General features: G+C 59.1%; 1 protein-coding gene across 7 annotated transcripts in view; it reads right to left on the minus strand.

The window, feature by feature from the left end:
* SHANK2 (SH3 and multiple ankyrin repeat domains 2) overlaps positions 1–15,257 on the minus strand; it is a 443,651-nt gene extending 428,394 nt beyond the window's left edge. For 5 of the 7 annotated variants that reach the window (XM_066252296.1, XM_066252295.1, XM_066252294.1 and 2 more), the window contains exon 1: positions 14,080–14,480. The gene's annotated coding sequence lies outside the window, so the exon portion shown is untranslated. Of the gene's footprint in view, positions 1–6,599; positions 6,770–7,091; positions 7,126–14,079; positions 14,481–15,174 lie in introns of those variants that run through there. The other 2 variants (XM_066252292.1, XM_066252293.1) reach the window with 2 other exon arrangements.
* Between the last annotated feature and the right edge of the window lie 2,145 nt (positions 15,258–17,402).

Here is a 17,402-nt window from a genome sequence, read left to right on the forward strand (position 1 = left end):
GCAAGCCCATTAGGGGGCGATGTTCTGCCCATCTGGGGCGTTGCTCCAAGCTCTTCCTAGTGCCTGAGGCTGAGGCCATGGAGCCATCCGTCCTCAGTGACTGGGGCCAACTCGATCCAATCAAGCCATGGCTGCAGGAGGGGAAGAGAGAGAGAGAGAGAGAGAGAAGCGAGAGGGGGAGGGGTAGAGAAGCAGATGGGCGCTTCTCTTGTGTGCCCTTACCGGGAATCAAATCCGGAACATCCACACACCGGGCCGACTCTACCACTGAGTGAACTGGCCAGGGCCTAATTATCTTATCAAATGCTCACAACCACCTCAGCTATGTCATCATGGAATTGTAAGAATGAGTAAACTAACGCTCAGAGAGGTCAAGTAGCTTGCCCAAGGTCACACAGCAGTTACACAGCAGAGCTGGCCAAGTGCAGCACTTTCCATTCCAAGCAGCACAATACACCACCAACCTAGGGGACACACAAGCATGCCCCTGGGGCCATTGCAAGGATGCCCCAAAGATTCAGGGGCCACAGCAGAGAGGCAAGAACCCCCCCCCACCTGTCCTGAAAGAATGCCAGCACCACGGCCTTGGAGCAGAGCGCTGAGACACACACTCTGCCAGGACACACACATGATTCGGGTTCTGGGTCTTGCCTGAGTCGTGGAGAGCAGGTTTGAAAAACTGAACCCACCAGACCCTTCCTCGCCCTCCCAGACATCTAGGGACAGGGGCCATCCAAACACAGACTAACAGGGGACAGATTTCGTGAGTAGGGGCACAGCCAGCTGGAGGTCACAACTAAAGGTCCCTCGGAGAGGACTGTCCGCAGGTGGGCCACCGGGCATGCCGGGAGATATGGACACACCAGGAGGGAACTTGGACCACACGCTCACGCTCCCTGCCGCCCACCGGTGCTCAGACCCGGTTACAGCAACGCACACAGCTGAGCACCGGGCCTCCGTTCCCCTTCTGGGAAGTGGACACAAAACGCCTCCGCCCGCAGAGGGTGGAGCAGACAGCACAGGTGCGGAAGTGCCCGCACGGGTGGGCAGCGCGTGTCTCCCGCGAGGTCTGCAGAGAGCGTGCGGACAGCGGTAATGGTAATAACTCACCCAGCTACCGGCAAAGACCCAGGTCGCTTTTTACAGGACGGCGTCGTGAACAGAAAACATTCAACGAGAGTGTATTTATTATGGCATTATTCAAGTAAGCCTTTTCAAGAAATTATTATTATTGTTTTTTTGCCCCAGAACGTGGAACAGGATGGGGTTGGCTGGAGAGTCTGTCTTTGGAGGTATGTGTCCTTTCTCCTGGAAAAAGCAGAAGCCCCACCCCAGGCCTGCGCACGGGACCCCACTCACTGGGAACCCAGCAGATGTTTCGGGGCCCCAATACCCGAGAGCCGTCGGGCCTCAAGGATACTGCAGGGAGGGCCAGGAAACGGCCCGTGTGTCCCGGGGCACCAGGACTGTTAGGTAAGGTTAACAACAGCACCCGGACACGCCAGGCGAGGCTCTGGTTCTCCTGCTGCCCCGGGCTTGGGCTCGGTTGGGCGTCTACACTAACCCCCAGGGGCCACGGGGGGCAGGGTGATGGCTCAGCCCAGGGACTGGAGGCCAACTGGAAACCCAGCGGGACCTGGCCCTGGGCCTTGGGCCTTCCCCAGGCTCCGCATTCTCTGAGAGGGCCGGGCCTGGCCCTCTCAGCACCAACCTCAGTTCTCTCTGACGTGGGACGGTGTCCCCACTGTGGGGTGGTGGCTGTGACCGTGGAGGTGCTAAGGCCTCTCTCCTGCTCCTGCGATGAAGGGTCCCGGAGCTGAACCCCAGGGAACATGTCTGCAGGAAGGGGCTCCGTCAGGGAAGGTGCTGGGGGGGTATACAGGGAGAAGCCTGGGGGCCGGGGTTGTGGGGGGCAGAGCAGGGGCAAGAAGTCAGGAAGCAGCGTCCAGCGCCCCCTGTAAGCAGCGCTACACACCAGAGCGGTCTGACAGTGGTAGAATTTCAGCCACAAGGGCAATTTTAAATTTCCTAGGAGCCACAATGTTAAAAAGAAAAGAAAAAGAAGCCGTTCAAATGAATAGTTATATTTTATTTAACCCAGTAGACGCAAAACAATGTAATCTCATGTGGCACCAGCTACGTTTCCAGCGCTCTGCCTCCACACATGGCCGGTGGCCGCCACACCTACGGCACAGTTACAGACAGAACTGCTCGGGGCTGGCCTGGGGTCCCTCAGCAGGGGCAGCATCTGTCCCAGGTGCTGAACAGACAAAGCCCTCACTCAGAACTCTAGTGTCACCGGGCCTGAGCAGCGGGGACCCCGGGTCTGAGTGAGATCTGTTCTGCCTCGTGTTGGCTGGGCGCCCTGGACTGACCCACCCCTCAGAACTGGTTCCCTTTCCTCGGCCACAATCAGAGTGATCTGCACTCTGGCTGCGTGTGGTCTAATGGAGATAGTGCAGCCAAGGTCAAAGCTTACTTATTTTTTTTAAAGTGAGGAGAGGGGAGATAGAGAGACAGACTCCCACAAGCACCCTGACCAGGATCCACCCGGAAACCTTATCTAGAACCAATGCTTGAGTACCGTGCTATTTTTAGTACCTGAGGCTGATGTGCTCGAACCAACCAAGCTATCCTTAGCACCCAGGGCCACGCTCGAACCAATTGAGCCACTGGCTGCAGGAGGAGAAGAGGGAAAGAAGGGGGCATGGCAGAGGGAGAGAAGCAGATGGTTGCTTCTCCTGAGTACCCTGACCAGGGATCAAACTTGGGATGTCCACATGCAGGGCCGACGCTCTATCCACTAAGCCAACTGGAGAGGACCCAAAGCTTATTTTTAAGTGACTGTAAACACACACTGTGGACTTTCGAGCTAAGATCAAGAGGCCAACGGGACAGAGGGGGACAGCCCAGCTGATGACCAATCCCCAGGTGAACTCGGAAGCTGGACCTGTGACAGATGCCAGGGACAGGTGACCAAAATTCAGGGGCTGGGGCAGGTCCCCCTGTGCAGAGACAATTAAATCCCTGCTTAATGCTAGACCTGGGTGCTAACGCCAGAGGAATCAAAATAAAAATAAAACAAATAATGAAAAGCAAAATATTACAATTATTAGAAGAGACTGGGACATCTACGACAAGCACCAGACCGGGAAAAGGACAATGAACTCGACCGTGTCTGAGTGGAAGACTTGACAACAGAAAGCGACATACTATCAGCAGAAGTGAGGGGACGGGTCCCACCTTGACCTGGGGGAGGGGGGTGCCGGCACGCATAAAGAGCGCCTGCCAATCAGCGAAGACGCGGAGGACCGCCCCCCACCCCGCGGAGAAAACGGAGACTCAGAAGAGGGAGGGCTGAGCGCCCACGAACTGGAAGACGCTGTCTCTGGATCGGAGGCAAGGCAGGTTGCCACGCGACGCCCAGTCCCGCCCCCCGGACCCGCGTGAAGCAGACAGCGATCAGGCTGAGTGAGGGCCGGGGCGGGTGGGAGGGGCACAGGGAGCTCGCGCACCAGGCTCCTGGGTTATAACGTAGGACACACCCCCTTGCAGGACAGTTAGGGAAAGTCATGAAAGTTAGACCTGTGACTCCTCCTCCCCCCCCAAAAGTACCGCAGCCTCAGCAACGGTCTGCTCCAGTGACCCACCCTGGGACAAGGGGGTGCCTGACCAAGGACCTTCCCTGCAGCACAAGCTGAAGGAGAAAGCCCAGAGCCATCGCGGGGAAGGACCGATAGACCCGTTCCTTGAAAGACGACGCATCAGTGACAATGTACAGACTCGAGCTACACGATCAAAAATTGATTTTTTAAGTCGCTATACACCGAGGGGCCCCCAAGACAAAGCTGCCAGGAAGCAGCGGGTGTCCTGACCCTCCCCCCCCCCCGCACCCTGCACCCCACACAGGCAGGGGTGGGGTTCAGCCGGGTTGCACAGCTTGGGCAGAACCGACACCGAACTTTTTGTTGGGTTCGGGGAACCGGCTGTTAGAACGGCACTTGTCACCAGGGTTCTCTCTGAGGTGGGCACCCGGGCAGCCGCCCCGTGTGGAAATCACACACTGACATTCCTGACTCTTTTTTTTAACGTCCATCTGCGCGGCAGCGTGTTCTAGGTCGTCATGTTCATTCTGTCCACGGGTGAAAAAAACTTGCAAGTGAGGACGCCCATCAAGAAGCAATACGGAAATTCTCCTAAGTAACAGTTTTATGGGTTTTTTTGTCAAGTATTATTCAATATTTTTTCATTGATATTTTAAAACTCTTTCTTATAACATAATCTAGTTTTGTGTATCTTTTAATTGTTCTTATTTAAGTAGTAAATGCATGAAATAATGAACTGCTTTTTGGTATATTGCTTTTTTATTCTTAAAATGGTCATTAGGGCAGAGAGCCGGTTGTGACATTATTGGAATCCCACCGCTGCACACAAGCCACCCAGGGTCCCCCTGGACCAGCCAACAGGCTCCACCAGGGACAGTTCTTCACGTCAGTCAAACCATGCTGGACCACCAGCCCGTGTTTAAGGTCACGAGGCCACCAGAGAGCCCCAGTGGTGAACAAGCTACATTTTGCAGGAGACATGCCCCTGCTTCTCTCTCTGGCCCGCCCCCCCCCCCCCGCCCGGTCCTGCCCCAGCCTGGACTAGACCCACAGGGTGAAACACCCATTGGGCTCCCAGGAAGAAGTGCCTCTCCTCCTCGGGGGGCTGGGGGGGCACGGGACACGGGGAAGGAGTCCTGCTCCACAAGTTCTCCGACAAACGGGGTCCCCCGCCTTGTCCAAAGATCCAAGAAGGTGGGCCTCTCTCGGCGTGGGGTCAGGCGACACCCTGGACCAGAGAGATGGGCAGGTCACCGGTTTCACACGCGCTTTCTGAAACTGGGGGGGGGGGCGTGCACACCCACGGTGGTGGAAGTCCTCTTCACAGCGGCCGAAGGTGACAGCAAGCCAAGGGACCGCGGACGGAGCACGGACACACAGGGTGCGGTCCATGCACACGGTGGAGATCGCTCAGCCTCAAGAAGGAAGGAAGGACGTCAGACACCTGCTACCGTGTGAGTGATGCCGGAGGACATGACATAAAGGAAAAGGAACCACTCACAAGAAGACTCCTCGAGTCCTCAAGTTCACAGAGACAGAAAGCAGAGTGGTGGGTGACAGGCTCGGGGAGGGGACCACAGGTGTGTCGAGCCCTGCTCCCTGGCTGGGGGGGGGCTTGCACATTCATCTTACTCCAGGAACACCAATGTCCCACATGACACATCATCACCCTGGGGGACAGTTTCCTCCCGGGGCCCTTCCCCTCCAGCTGGTCGGGGGATTTTCCGGGCTTCCAGCCTTTTCCTCACATTCCTCTCTTCTCCTCCAGCTCCGAGAAACGATCTTCAGCCCCAGACAAGCGTCAGGGCTGGCTCAGCCAGAGCCCAGTGCCCCCCCGGGCAGACCGAGAACCCAGCCAGCAGGCTGAGATGACAAGGGACTGTGTGTGACTGGCAGGCGTGCTCGCTGTCCATGGCCCGGAGGTCCCACATGGGTCCTCGGCCCCCTCTCCCCACCTGCAGCCTGTCCCGGCATCGGGAGCCATGACAGTGCTTTCTTCCCTGAGGCCACCCGACCTCCTGTCTGGTGGCGGTCCCCGACCAGTCCCCCACGTGCGGACACCCTCCCTGGTGTCAGAAAACAGCCTGTTTGCTGGCCTTCCCCTATGCTTCAAAGGACCAGCCTGGCTCCCAACAGTGGTGGCCGCAATAAGGAGCTTTCGGCGACATCAGAGACACAGGTGACCCCTTCCATGGTGAAGTGCCCCTCCTCCTACCAAACCCCAGCAGTGGATCAAACCGGCTGCCTGCCTTCTCAGAGCCCACGTCCCATCACTGGAGACTCCTGTCACCACCAGCGGGCCTGTCACTGGCTCGCAGCGGGGACCCCCCACTGACCCTCTGCAAGCCCCCAACTGAACTTCAGATACATCCTCCATGACAGGATAAAGCACCACGTGTTGCTGGAAACATCCACCTGACTACAGGCCAGAGAGCACAATGTCGGGAGGAACCCGGCCCGAATCAGCACAGGCACCCCGCAGTCCCCGGGCCAGAGTCACTCACCTAGCACCCCGGGAGGGAGCCCCAAGAATCAGCACAGGCACCCCGCAGTCCCCGGGCCAGAGTCACTCACCTAACACCCCGGGAGGGAGCCCCAAGAATCAGCACAGGCTCCCCGCAGTCCCCGGGCTGGAGTCACTCACCTAGCACCCCGGGAGGGAGCCCCAAGAATCAGCACGGGCACCCTGCAGTCCCCGGGCTGGAGTCACTCACCTAGCACCCCGAGAGGGAGCCCCAAGAATCAGCACGGGCTCCCCGCAGTCCCCGGGCTGGAGTCACTCACCTAACACCCCGGGAGGGAGCCCCAAGAATCAGCACGGGCTCCCCGCAGTCCCCGGGCTGGAGTCACTCACCTAGCACCCCGGGAGGGAGCCCCAAGAATCAGCACGGGCTCCCCGCAGTCCCCGGGCTGGAGTCACTCACCTAGCACCCCGGGAGGGAGCCCCAAGAATCAGCACGGGCTCCCCGCAGTCCCCGGGCTGGAGTCACTCACCTAGCACCCCGGGAGGGAGCCCCAAGAATCAGCACCGTGAGACCCACATGGCCACGGCACAGACAGGGTCTTCGGGTCCCTTCAGCCAGAGCTATTCAGCCGCTGCGCCGCAAGAGTCTTTAAAACCTGCAGTACCTGACTATTTAGTCAGGGGCACTGACCTCTTGTCCCTGAGAATGTCAAATAAAAAACATGACAACGGTCAACGCAACAAGAGCCGTCCCATCTGAATGAATCAAAAGTATACTTCCTTTTTTCTTTCTTTTTTTTTTTTTTTTTGGTCCCACCGGCAAAAAATATATCTTTTGGCCTGCCATAGAATTTCAGCAATTAGTTCGTGTGTGCCCAGAGGTAAAAGAGGGTGAAAGCCGATGCCCGTGGCCAGGGGCGGGCAGTGTTCCCCAGCTGCGTGCACTTTGGACCACAGAGTTGCCCGAGGAAAGCAGATTCGGAACCAGAAACTGACACCCGTCCCCCGCGTGTTGGGTATACCCCGGTCTCATCTGGACTTCCGTGTCCGCCAGGAAAGTCACCGTCTAACCACGGCCGCTGGTTCTGCCCTCAGCCCCCCATCCGCACGCCCCGGTCCCCACGTGGCCTCCTCCAGTAAACATCCTGGGTGTCATCTCGGTGGACGGAAGTGCCCGTGCCAGCGGTGGCCTGCGACGTGTCGTGTGTCGCTGCCAGGCCTGAGTTAATGCAGCCCTGGGGGCCCGCCCACCTCGGAGAGCCTCAATGAGGCTGAGAAAGGACAGGCCGTGGTGGCCCGACTGGTTTTGTGACTTCCTGGCACTGGGCGCACCCAGGAGGGAAGGTCGGGAGCTGCCAGGCCAGGCCGGCTCCTTCTGCACCAGCACCCGGGACGCTCGCCAGCCACACACACTGTTCAAGAGACACCCCCGGGGGCCAGCTCAGCACAGGTGCCCCCAGGACCCTGCGGTACCGGTACCAAGAGAAGCAGACCCGCCCTTCCCTGGGGAACCCACCTGCTGGTGCCGAGATGGGGCAGCCCGGGGCCCCGCAGGAAGCAGGGGCTGCGCCAGCCGCAGGCCAGGCCCCCGCCCGACACAGGACTGTGGGAACGCAGGACAATTCATGGAGATCGGGAAGATTGTGGGTAGGGGCAGGGCAAAGCCCCAGACAGGAGTGGTTGGGCCCTGTGACACCAGAAGGGGCCCCTCTGCCACTCCTAAGTCCCTTCCACACCCACCCACCCCTCACGCCCCAGGAAAGGGTCCCAAGGTGAATTGTCAGGAAGGTGCAGAGACTCACTCCCCACCTCCCAGGCCGGCCTTCAGCTCAGCTCAGGCAGTTTGACCCTCTCCCTGGGCCCCTGGCCTCCCCCAGTCCCCACTGCCCCGTCCTGTCCTCCCTCGGGCTCCAGCGGTACCACGGGGCCATCCGAGCCCCTGGCAAGCAGTAGGCCAGCCCCTACCCCACCCCACCCTGCCCAGGAGTCATGCCATCCGAGCCCCTGGCGAGCACTGGGCCAGCCCCCACCCCACCCCACCCAGGAGTCCGGCCCGGGTTCTGATTTGTCCTGCGAAGCCGGGGCAGGAGGTCTGGGACCCGAGAGAGAGGACGGGGAACCTGGAGGGGAAGTAGAATCCTGCCCGTGTCTCCCTCCTCCTGGGGGCTGACCCTTTCCAAAGGGCACAGTCTAAAGGGAGTCCGCCATTCCTGCCAAAGCACCATTAGAAAGGCCTGGGTGGCCCTTTTCCCAGCACCCGCTCCCGTGTTCTACACACCCAAGGCCGTCCCAGAGCTGGGGGGGGGGGCGGTGTGCCCCAAACAATAAGGGGTAATTACCTCCGGCTTTCATTAAAACCCTACGCGCTCCCAGAAACGCTTCCGTCTTCCGTCTCTAAAACCCCCTAACGTATTCACAGGGCTCTGAGCTTTCTCCGTTCACAGGTCGCCTTTTTTACATACAGACTTAGCCGCTCGAGGTCACCAAGTTAATTTATGTGTCTCTTCCCTGCAGAGAAGGCTGTCAGGCCAATTTAACAAAAGACACGGGCGCTTCACGAAGGTCTGTGTGACAGCAGGGTGAGTTCTCTGGGGCGGCGGCAGTTACCCGTGTGAGTGAGGACAGGGGCCGCGGGCGGCCCTCATGGCCCCTCGGTGTCCGTCCAGCAGAGGTGGCGGGTCACCGGAGGCCCGGGTGTCCCGCGGTGGATGCATGAACGGTGGGCAACAGTTACTCTGAAACGTCTGCGACTGACCTTGCAGACGAGGGTCGAGGCCCTTTGCGGATATTCAAACCCATGAAGGAACAGTTTTAGCCGTGGGCTGACCAACGCCGGAGAAGTCTAGTAAAACGGCGACTGTCAGACTGGGGTGGGCGGGGAAAAGGAGTTCCGGGCGCAAGTCTCGGGGCCTTGCCGGATATCGGAATTTTTCATACGACATGGTGCAAGAGACCCTGGGGGGGGGCACATTGTTTTCGGAAGGAAAAAAACACACACACTTTTAGGGAGCTGAAAGGCAAAGAAATAAATAAATAAAAATTTGAAGACACTTGCCCAAGCCAGGTGCAGCCACTGGAGCTGTGCAATGATTATCCGCCTACTGCATACCTCCAGGTAAGCGTTCTCCGGGAAGCGACTCAGGACTCTCTGGCCAGCCATCGTTCCCACAGAAACCTTGGGCATCTCTGCCAGGCTGCTCCTATAGTTCCAGAGGGTGGGGGGGTCCCTCTGGGGAGCTCCTGTCCTGCCTCGGTCAGAATTTCGGGGTGGGGAGGTTGGCCAGGAGCCCCTCACCCGAGCCTCAGCATCTGAAATACGCAGCTTTGCTGTTAGGAGCTCGTGGACTAATTCACTGAGCCACCCGAGAGCCCTTGGCACAGGCCACAGGGACGATTTTCAGGCACTGTCCTGGGCTGTCGAGGGCTCTGGCACCCTGCAGCCACTGCCGGGGCGGGGGGGGGGGCCCTGCTCTTCACCGCAGCTCCCCACACACGTGCCAGCCCCGCGGCTTCTCGGGTCTCAGCCTCTCAGCAAGTGACACATGCCTCCACTGGCCCGTCCCCAGTCCCCAGCCACCCAGCGACAGCAATGCAGGTGGCTGTCCCTCGGGCCTGGGCAGGCTCTCGGCTGTTAGGGCTGGAAACCCCGGAGGGGCCGGAAGGCTCCCGCCCCACGCATCTCTGTCCCCCAACAACCGACCTCAGCAACCACTGCAGCTCACGGCGTGAACGTTCATCAGCTGCTTCAAAACATGTTTTAAGTTTGCTTTCTAAGAAAAAAAAAAAAAATAGGTGTTTCCCGTCAAGACGTCTGATCAGAAACTTGGGTTTTTGTTCCCTGACTGTAGATGGCTCTTTCTCACACCTCAGTGACAAAGACAAGCATTTTCTGGGGGGAGGGGGGTGGGGGCTGAGGGGTGGGCCACCCTGGAGCAATCCCAGCTCACCCTCACTGCCTGTGTGTCCCAGGGAAAGTGGCTCAACATCTCTAAGCTTCAAGCTCCTCACGGGTAAGGTGAGAGGGTCATGACCTCTCTCCTTGGGGGTTTGAGGTCACCTGCAGCAAGAGTGTCCCGTGGGGACACGGTGAGAGTCCTGCCACGCCTGGGGCAGCTGCCGTCACCGTCATGATCGCAATGACCTGGAACTTAGAAGACTGAAGGTACCGTACAGGACTGGTGCTCAGTCCCGGAGGAATGCCAGCAGAGGCCACATCAGATAGCCCACCCTTCCAGGGCTTCCTGTCCCCCACCCCGTCCTCAGACTGCGTTGGGGACCCCATCTGTGCCCCCCTGTGCCCAGTGGTCACCTCTACCACGGCCCCTGCCCCACTGCGCTCTAATGGGCCACTCAATCCCCTCTCGATCTCCTCCATGCTGGCCTGGAATTCCCCGGGCGCCTGCTGCGGCCGCCTCCTGGCCTGGCACCAGCAGCAGGGCCTCAGCTGATTACCTGCTGAGGTCATTGTCAGGCCCCATGCAGAGAGAACCCAACGTTCCCTAGATCACCTCGAAGCCACAGAGGAGGGCAGGCCCCTCCTTTGGGCGGGTGGGCAGGTGCAGTGGCCAGGTCACAGGTCACTCAGCCCAGGGGCTCTGGACTCTGAGCCCTTCAGCTGCTCACTCCACGGTCTCCCAGCAAGCACCCCGGCGATGGAGCTGGGGGCTCCGCAGATGGGAAAAGCGTGGCTTCTGTGTGGGGTGCTCTCCTCTCCGCACCCCACCCCCCTCCAGACCCTCCTCAGTCAAAGAAGTGAATCCAATAAATTAGCCAGAGGTCATTTGGGTGACAAAGATCCTAAGTGTCCTCTCCCTGGGTGGGGCTCCAGATGAGGTAAAGGGACATTTCCACAGGCTCCTCTGCTCCAGCTCCACAGCCTCAGGGGAGGCTGAGCCTTCAGGTGACAAAGCAGGAGGCTGGGGCTCAGGGGAAGGGAGCTCGGGGCTCAGAGCCGAGACTCAGACAGCAGTCTCATCTCTCATCGCCCCAGCTTCCTCTGCAGCAAGAGGCCCGCCGCCCGCCCCCTCAGCAGCCCCCACATGGAGCCCCACTTTGGGAAAGTCCCCATCGCTCACGCATGTGAAGAGAACGCCACCCTTCAGGCCTCTGTTACACATCTGGACAGACAGCGGGTCCAGAGGGTGATTTCTCTGTAAAAAGCAGGTTTTGCTCGTGTGTTTCCTGTAGGCTGGTCCCCTCCCTCCCGGCCTCTTTCTCTTAGTGTTTGGCTGTATATCCGGGTTCCCCTTGTCACTGATGAAATAAGACTGCTCACAAAAATTAGGGGATATTTCAAAATGAATAGGAAGTGATTAAAAAAGAAGCATTTGATTTTTTTTATTAAACAAGAACGTCAGAAAAGCAAACGACAAGTCAAAGAAAGTTGTTTGATTATGCAGATGAGATGCAAAACCAACTTTTATTTCATTGGCGAAAACACACTTATACAAAAGGCTGGAAGGACTGGAGTGTCTGCATGTTCCCTGATCCTCTAATTTTTGTGAGCAGTGTATAAAATGCAAGGCTACCTGGAAACTCCTTTTATCTTCCTCCTGGTGGCATTCCTCACATCTGAGCCTTCTAGGTAGGGCCCCCACCCGGCCTACACCAAATCACCTTCACAGGGTGACCCCCCCAAGATGCCAGTAGGGGAGGGTGGGGGGCGTGAACACTACCCCAAGCACTTGCCAAATAAATGAATGAGCACCTCTTGGAAACTCACCTGAACGTGAACTGGACTTTTAAAGCAAACTGTACTTGGAGCCAGAAGGCACAAAGATGCCCCCTACCTGACCCCCAACAAAATGAAGTCTAATTTGTTCAAAGCGGCCAGGTGCCCACTGGGACCCCACCTTTTTGGACAAAATTGCCTTATTCATCGAGAGTGCCTTTTAATAGTTAAGGAGTCACAGCCTCCTTCTAAGGGCCCCCCCAAAAAAGCCACCTCTCTACCCAATTCTTCCTTCTAGGAAAATCAGAAATGGCTCAGCACAATAATGGGACCAGTGTCCTAAGAACACTGCTCCCCGGGTGTCGTTCCTCCAGACATCCTGAAGTCACCTCATCCCTGTTAAGACCAGGGTCCCCACAGGTCTCCAGAAAGGTGCTGATTTCCTGTCTCTGCGTACTAACCCCTCTTACAGCGGCCACATCGACTGTCCCTTCTGGATCACTGCAGAACCCCCTGGGCACAGACCTCCAGACGACAAAGGTTCACCCCCTTTACTAGATGCAGCTAGGTTATCACCCACAGTGGTGAGAAAACTGGGGTCTCCAAAGACAGCTCTCCCTGCCCCCCCCCAGTCTGTTCCAACATTCAGAAGCTCCCCAAGGCCACTTAGGCCCAGGCTCGGGGCAGCAGGCCTCGTTAATTACTATTTCATGTGGACAGCCCCACTTGGATCAAGGCTGAATTCAGGGGCTCTCCCTGCAGCGGTTCTGCCAAGTCCGGGGACAAGTCCCAGGTAGAGCCCAAACCTCATTCGCTCCCCCACGGAGAACTTCCGAAATTGCCTCTGAGCGCTTCTCAGAACTTACTTTAATTAGCGACTGACCTCATTAATTCGAACTTGAGTTTCAAACAAAAAGAGGTCAGGGAACTATTCAATTTACTCCTTCGAATTTCCAGTGGAAGCCACTTTATTTTCGGATGGCCTCTGAGGACCCCCCACGACCGTGCTCACAGCTTGCGCGCCCCGAGTCTCCCACGCACTGCGGCCTGAGGAGCCCAAGCGTCCTATCAGATCTCGCCGCCCAGGGTCACTTTAAAAGCTCAGCTGCGAAAGTCCACGATCACGAGCGCTGGCCTACCGCGCCCCATTTGGACGCCCCCCGTTTGGACGCCCCCAGGCCCACGGACACACGACCCTCGCTCGCCCTCCCTCCCAAACTGCACAGACCGCCGGCGCGCAGACCCACCGGGACAGCAACCTGCAGGCAGCCTGCACCCTCCGAACCCGGGCGGCGAGATCCCCCGCGGGGGTCGCACCTCCTCGCGCGATCCAGGGGCCCCAGCCCGGGTGGCAAGTGCGTGGTGGTGGGGTCTCCCCGCGCACACCGCGCGCGCAGGCCGCCCTGCCGAGGCGCGGGCGGAGCTGCCCCGCCGCCGGGAGGAGGGATGCCCGGGCGAAAGTTGCCAGGGAAACTTGAGCAACTCGAGCGCCCGGTGCCAGCCTCCTGCATAATTCACGGGCGGCGGCGGCGGCGGCGGCGGGACGCGGAGCTACTCACCTGCACCGGCTGCTCTCCCCTCCCCCCAATCCCGGCTGGGACACGTGGCGGGCAAAGCCGAACTCTTGGCGGGGATTCTGCGTGACCCCGGGGACCGAAATGCCCGACCTGTGACCCCAAGGCCTACACCGGGTACGCCAGCCCCGGCCTCCCGGGACACGCTGCACTAGCCGCTCGCACCTGGATGGCGCTCTAGGCGCTTGTGTGAGGCCAGATAGCCGCATCAGGGTCTCTAGGGACCTTGCGACCGCGGCGCAGATCCCTGCCCCCCGCGCGCCCCCTGGCGGCCCCGCGCCGGCCACTACGTGGACATGCTGGCCCAGGTCATCCCGCCGGCGGGCGGCGACCTAGGGCCAAGAGACCCCCCGGGGAGGGTGAGAGGGATGAAGGTGGGCGCACCAGCGTTGCCCCAGGGGGAGGGTCAGGGCTTAGTAGCAGTGAGGGGGTTCATGCGCGAGCGGGACAAAGGGGGTGGTCCTGCGCTCTGCGCCCAGGCCACTTCCCAAGCATTTTAAACCCTCAACCCAAATAAAGCCATGGGGAGGTTTCTACAGAGCAGCGACCTCCACTCGGGCGCGCGGAACCCTCTACCCAGACCCCCAGACCCAAACACTACGGGTCCAGGGCCGCGCTTACCCGGTAGTTGGTGCTCCCGGAGTCCAAACACACCCCAAATGCAGCTAGAGAGCAGGGTTCGGCGCCCGAGGGCTACCTACTGTCCTTCCCATACGCGCTGGGTGCCTCAGACACCCCGCCCCACGTTCCCGGCCGCCGCCTTACCTGGTGCCCGGTCCGTGCCAGCTCTTGGCGAGTCGGGGCAGGTCGGAGCCCCCTGGGGAAGGCCGGAGTCCGCGCGCACCTGGCTCGGCCGCGGGGACCGGAGCGGTGCCGCGCCCAGCCCGGCGGACGCGCGGGAGCCGCGGCGGCGGCCGCCACTCAGGTGTCCGGGGTGGGGGGAGGGGACACTGCGGCCCCGCCCCACGCTGCAGCGGGAGGCCGGGAGCTCCTCTCTGGGGCGGCTCAGCTGTCCTTCCCCTCGGCCCCGCGCTGGGGTTGAGACTGGAGAGGGTGGGGGAAGGGTCCTCTCGCCGCCAAGGGCGCGCGCGGCCCAGGACCGGAGATAGCGACCCGCGTGGATCTCTCCCCCGGCGAGATCGTGAACCTGCCCCACCTGCCCCACCTGCCCCACCTGCTCCGGCCCGCGGCGGCGGCTGGGGTGCGGAGGGCAGGTCTGTTGTAGCAACCCCGGCCCCGCCGGCTCCCAGGGCTGCCCCGCCCCCCGCCCCGCCCCCGCTGCGCGGTGGCCGCCCCCCTCCCGGGAGAACCCCAGTGGACCTGAAATTCCCTTATTTTGTAAAGCCCGGTTTCTCTGTGCGATTATCCCGAATGCAGCCGGTTCCGGCCCCAGAGTATTTCACGTTTAATAGGATTCGGCAATACAGAGGCCACTGGCCGTCAGGTGTGCAGAGCACAGGCAAACTTTGTGCCTGGGTCATGCGCCGCCATCTGCTCCCAGGCCACCTTCCACTTCCACGGGCGCCCTCCATCCAGGGGAGCGCAGAGCTGTGTCTCTGCCAGCCGCCCTCCCAGCCAAGGAAGTGGGGGCCTCTGGGGAGGGGCGGGGGACGGATAAAAGCCAGCCTCTCAGGTGAATCCTAGAACCGGAAAGGCACCCTTCGAGGACGCCAGGGAACCCATATCGTTTCCGAGACTCTGGGATCGCTAAGTTTGCCAGCACCTCAAGGGGCATGTCCTGAGCCCCTAACCCCTAACTCAGAGCTGAGACTCGGAGTCTTGACTCCTCCCAACCCGAGGCAGGAACGCTCTGCCCCTAACTTTCCCCAAGGCCCTAAAAATAATTCACTGGGAACTCACCTCCCCTGCACGTGCTGTGCGATTCTGGGTAAGCTATGAAGTTTCTGGTCCTGAGTTTTCCAGTATTCTGGAAGGGGAGAGAGTACTTCCTGCCTCCAAGATCTGCTATCTAAAGGGAGGGGGGGCACCCACCTCCAGGCTGTGATGGAAACAGCTGCTTCCAGGACCGTCTTTCCGTTACCCCAAACCCCAATCTCTGTCTCCCGATGAAGAAAAACAAAACAAACTATGTACAGAGAAGATCTGCTCTATACTATTCTGCACAGTGCATACCTCATTCTAATATATATTTCACCACTATTTTCTTTAAGTCAATCTCATAGGACATGCCCGAGAGAGTTGCACGGGCCAGTGACTTCAACATACCAAAGGCAAAGTTAAATATTTGCTCTAGATAGTTTTTTTTTTCCCCCTGCTTGCATAATTGTCCCACATTTCAAAGAAATCTTTAAAAGCACTTAGGTTAAAAAAAAAAAAAGAAAGAAAGAAAGAAGAGAAGTTGTGTTTGGGGCCTGAGTATTTCAGGACGCACATGGAGTGAGCCCTGTTAACCCCGAGGGCGGCTTCCAGAGGCAAACTCCTTTCTCCCTGCGTCCCTTAAGCAAGAGGCTTTAATAAAATATTTGTTGAATGGATAAAGGAGGCAATCAATCAAGTAATAATAATCCTTAAAACAAGAAGCCCTGGCAGGATCTTGCAGGCAGAATTCTTTGGCAGGGACCCGGCGGAGGGTGGGGTCAGCAGAACTTCTCAGGTTCTCTGGGTTTGTCCTGTGGCAGATCCAAGATCTGGCCCTGGGTGGAAGTGTGTGTGTGTGGGGGGGGGGGGCTTCACTTTCCATGACTTCCATCGGCCCCTCTCCAGGACCCCGAATGAATTGCGTCACCTGAACTAACATGGTGTTTGCCCAGCTCAAGGACGAGTCAGTCCCCCAAGTTTCACCGGCCTCCACCCAGGTTTTCAGGCCTCCTCCAAACACCCCTTCCCAGATTTCTAGAACCATCCCTGCAGATGAGCAAGGGCGGCAGCTGGCCAGAGCTCAGCCCAGAACACGTGTCTGCCCGTCCCCACAGAGCGCTCAAATGCTGAAGCCCCACTACTTGTCTTCCAGAAGTCCTTCCCTAGGGACCCTGGCCTCCGCCTGCCTCTGGGGGCCCCCCGGCCAGCCCGCCGTCCCCCTGGTCTGTGTGAGGCCCAGACACAGCGCTCTGTAGCTGCCCCAGCTTCTGATAGTTTAAGGACGGTGTCCTGCTGACGTCCCAGTTTCTCCGAGTTCTCTTAGTGATATCCAGTTCGGCCACGACTCTGCTCACTCCTTCTACCCTGAGAAGGGGTGTCAGGTCCTTGGGGACACCTTTTCCCCCCAACAGCCCGTTCACGCTCCTGGCGTGGCCTTGGACCAGCGCGGAGACCGTCTTCTTTCGGGGCTTTTTTTTCTCCGCAGCCTTATTTCTCGGGGCCCAGAGCGGCCCGCGGCCCCGCCCCGGCACCCTGTGCTCCTTTCAGCTTTAAGAGAAGGGAACTAACGGCTCCTCTTTTCGCTTCGTGGTTTCAGAATGTCCGTTTCGGTTTCTGCCCGCTGCTTTTTTCCTCAGACCCCCAATGTGCCTGATGGGGTCCCTGTGGGCTCTCAGGGAGACGGGATGTTTCCCATCCGATGGGCTTTCTCTGTCTTGTGCAACCCGAGGCCTTTAGCCATGAGCTGCAGCACTTAAGGGTTCCCCACTGAGCTGCAGAGCACCCCGGGACTTCCCGGAAAGAGGGACGATTTTTACGGACAACTCGAAACTGGGACATCGTCCTGTAAAAGGGACGAGAAACCTAACTGATGCCCCCATCCTGGAAACAACATAATGAGTATGTTGTGGCTTGCATTAACCCGGACGGATGCTCACTGCATTCAGAGGCCGTCCTTGTCCGTCTCCCCCAAAGAGGGAGGACCTGCTGGGTTTGGGGACCTTGGAGGCCAGCACTTTTTTTTTTCTTTTGGAGAAGGGTTCTGAGGCTGCCCAGGCGGAATGACCTAACCCATCCCTCCAGCTTACGGGTGGGAAACTGAGGAGTGAAGAAGGATGGGACCTACCCGAGGACATAAGGCCAGAGGCGGGGAGAGGCTGGAGCCAGGGGTGCACAGGAGGGGCCAGGAAAAGGCAGGGGTGCGCCGGGACACGAGGTAAAATACTCCAGCCGACAAGTCGGATCCCCCCACCCCCGCTCGCCGGCTCCGC

This window comes from Saccopteryx bilineata, chromosome 1 (genome assembly GCF_036850765.1).
Source record: "Saccopteryx bilineata isolate mSacBil1 chromosome 1, mSacBil1_pri_phased_curated, whole genome shotgun sequence".
NCBI lineage: Eukaryota > Metazoa > Chordata > Mammalia > Chiroptera > Emballonuridae > Saccopteryx > Saccopteryx bilineata.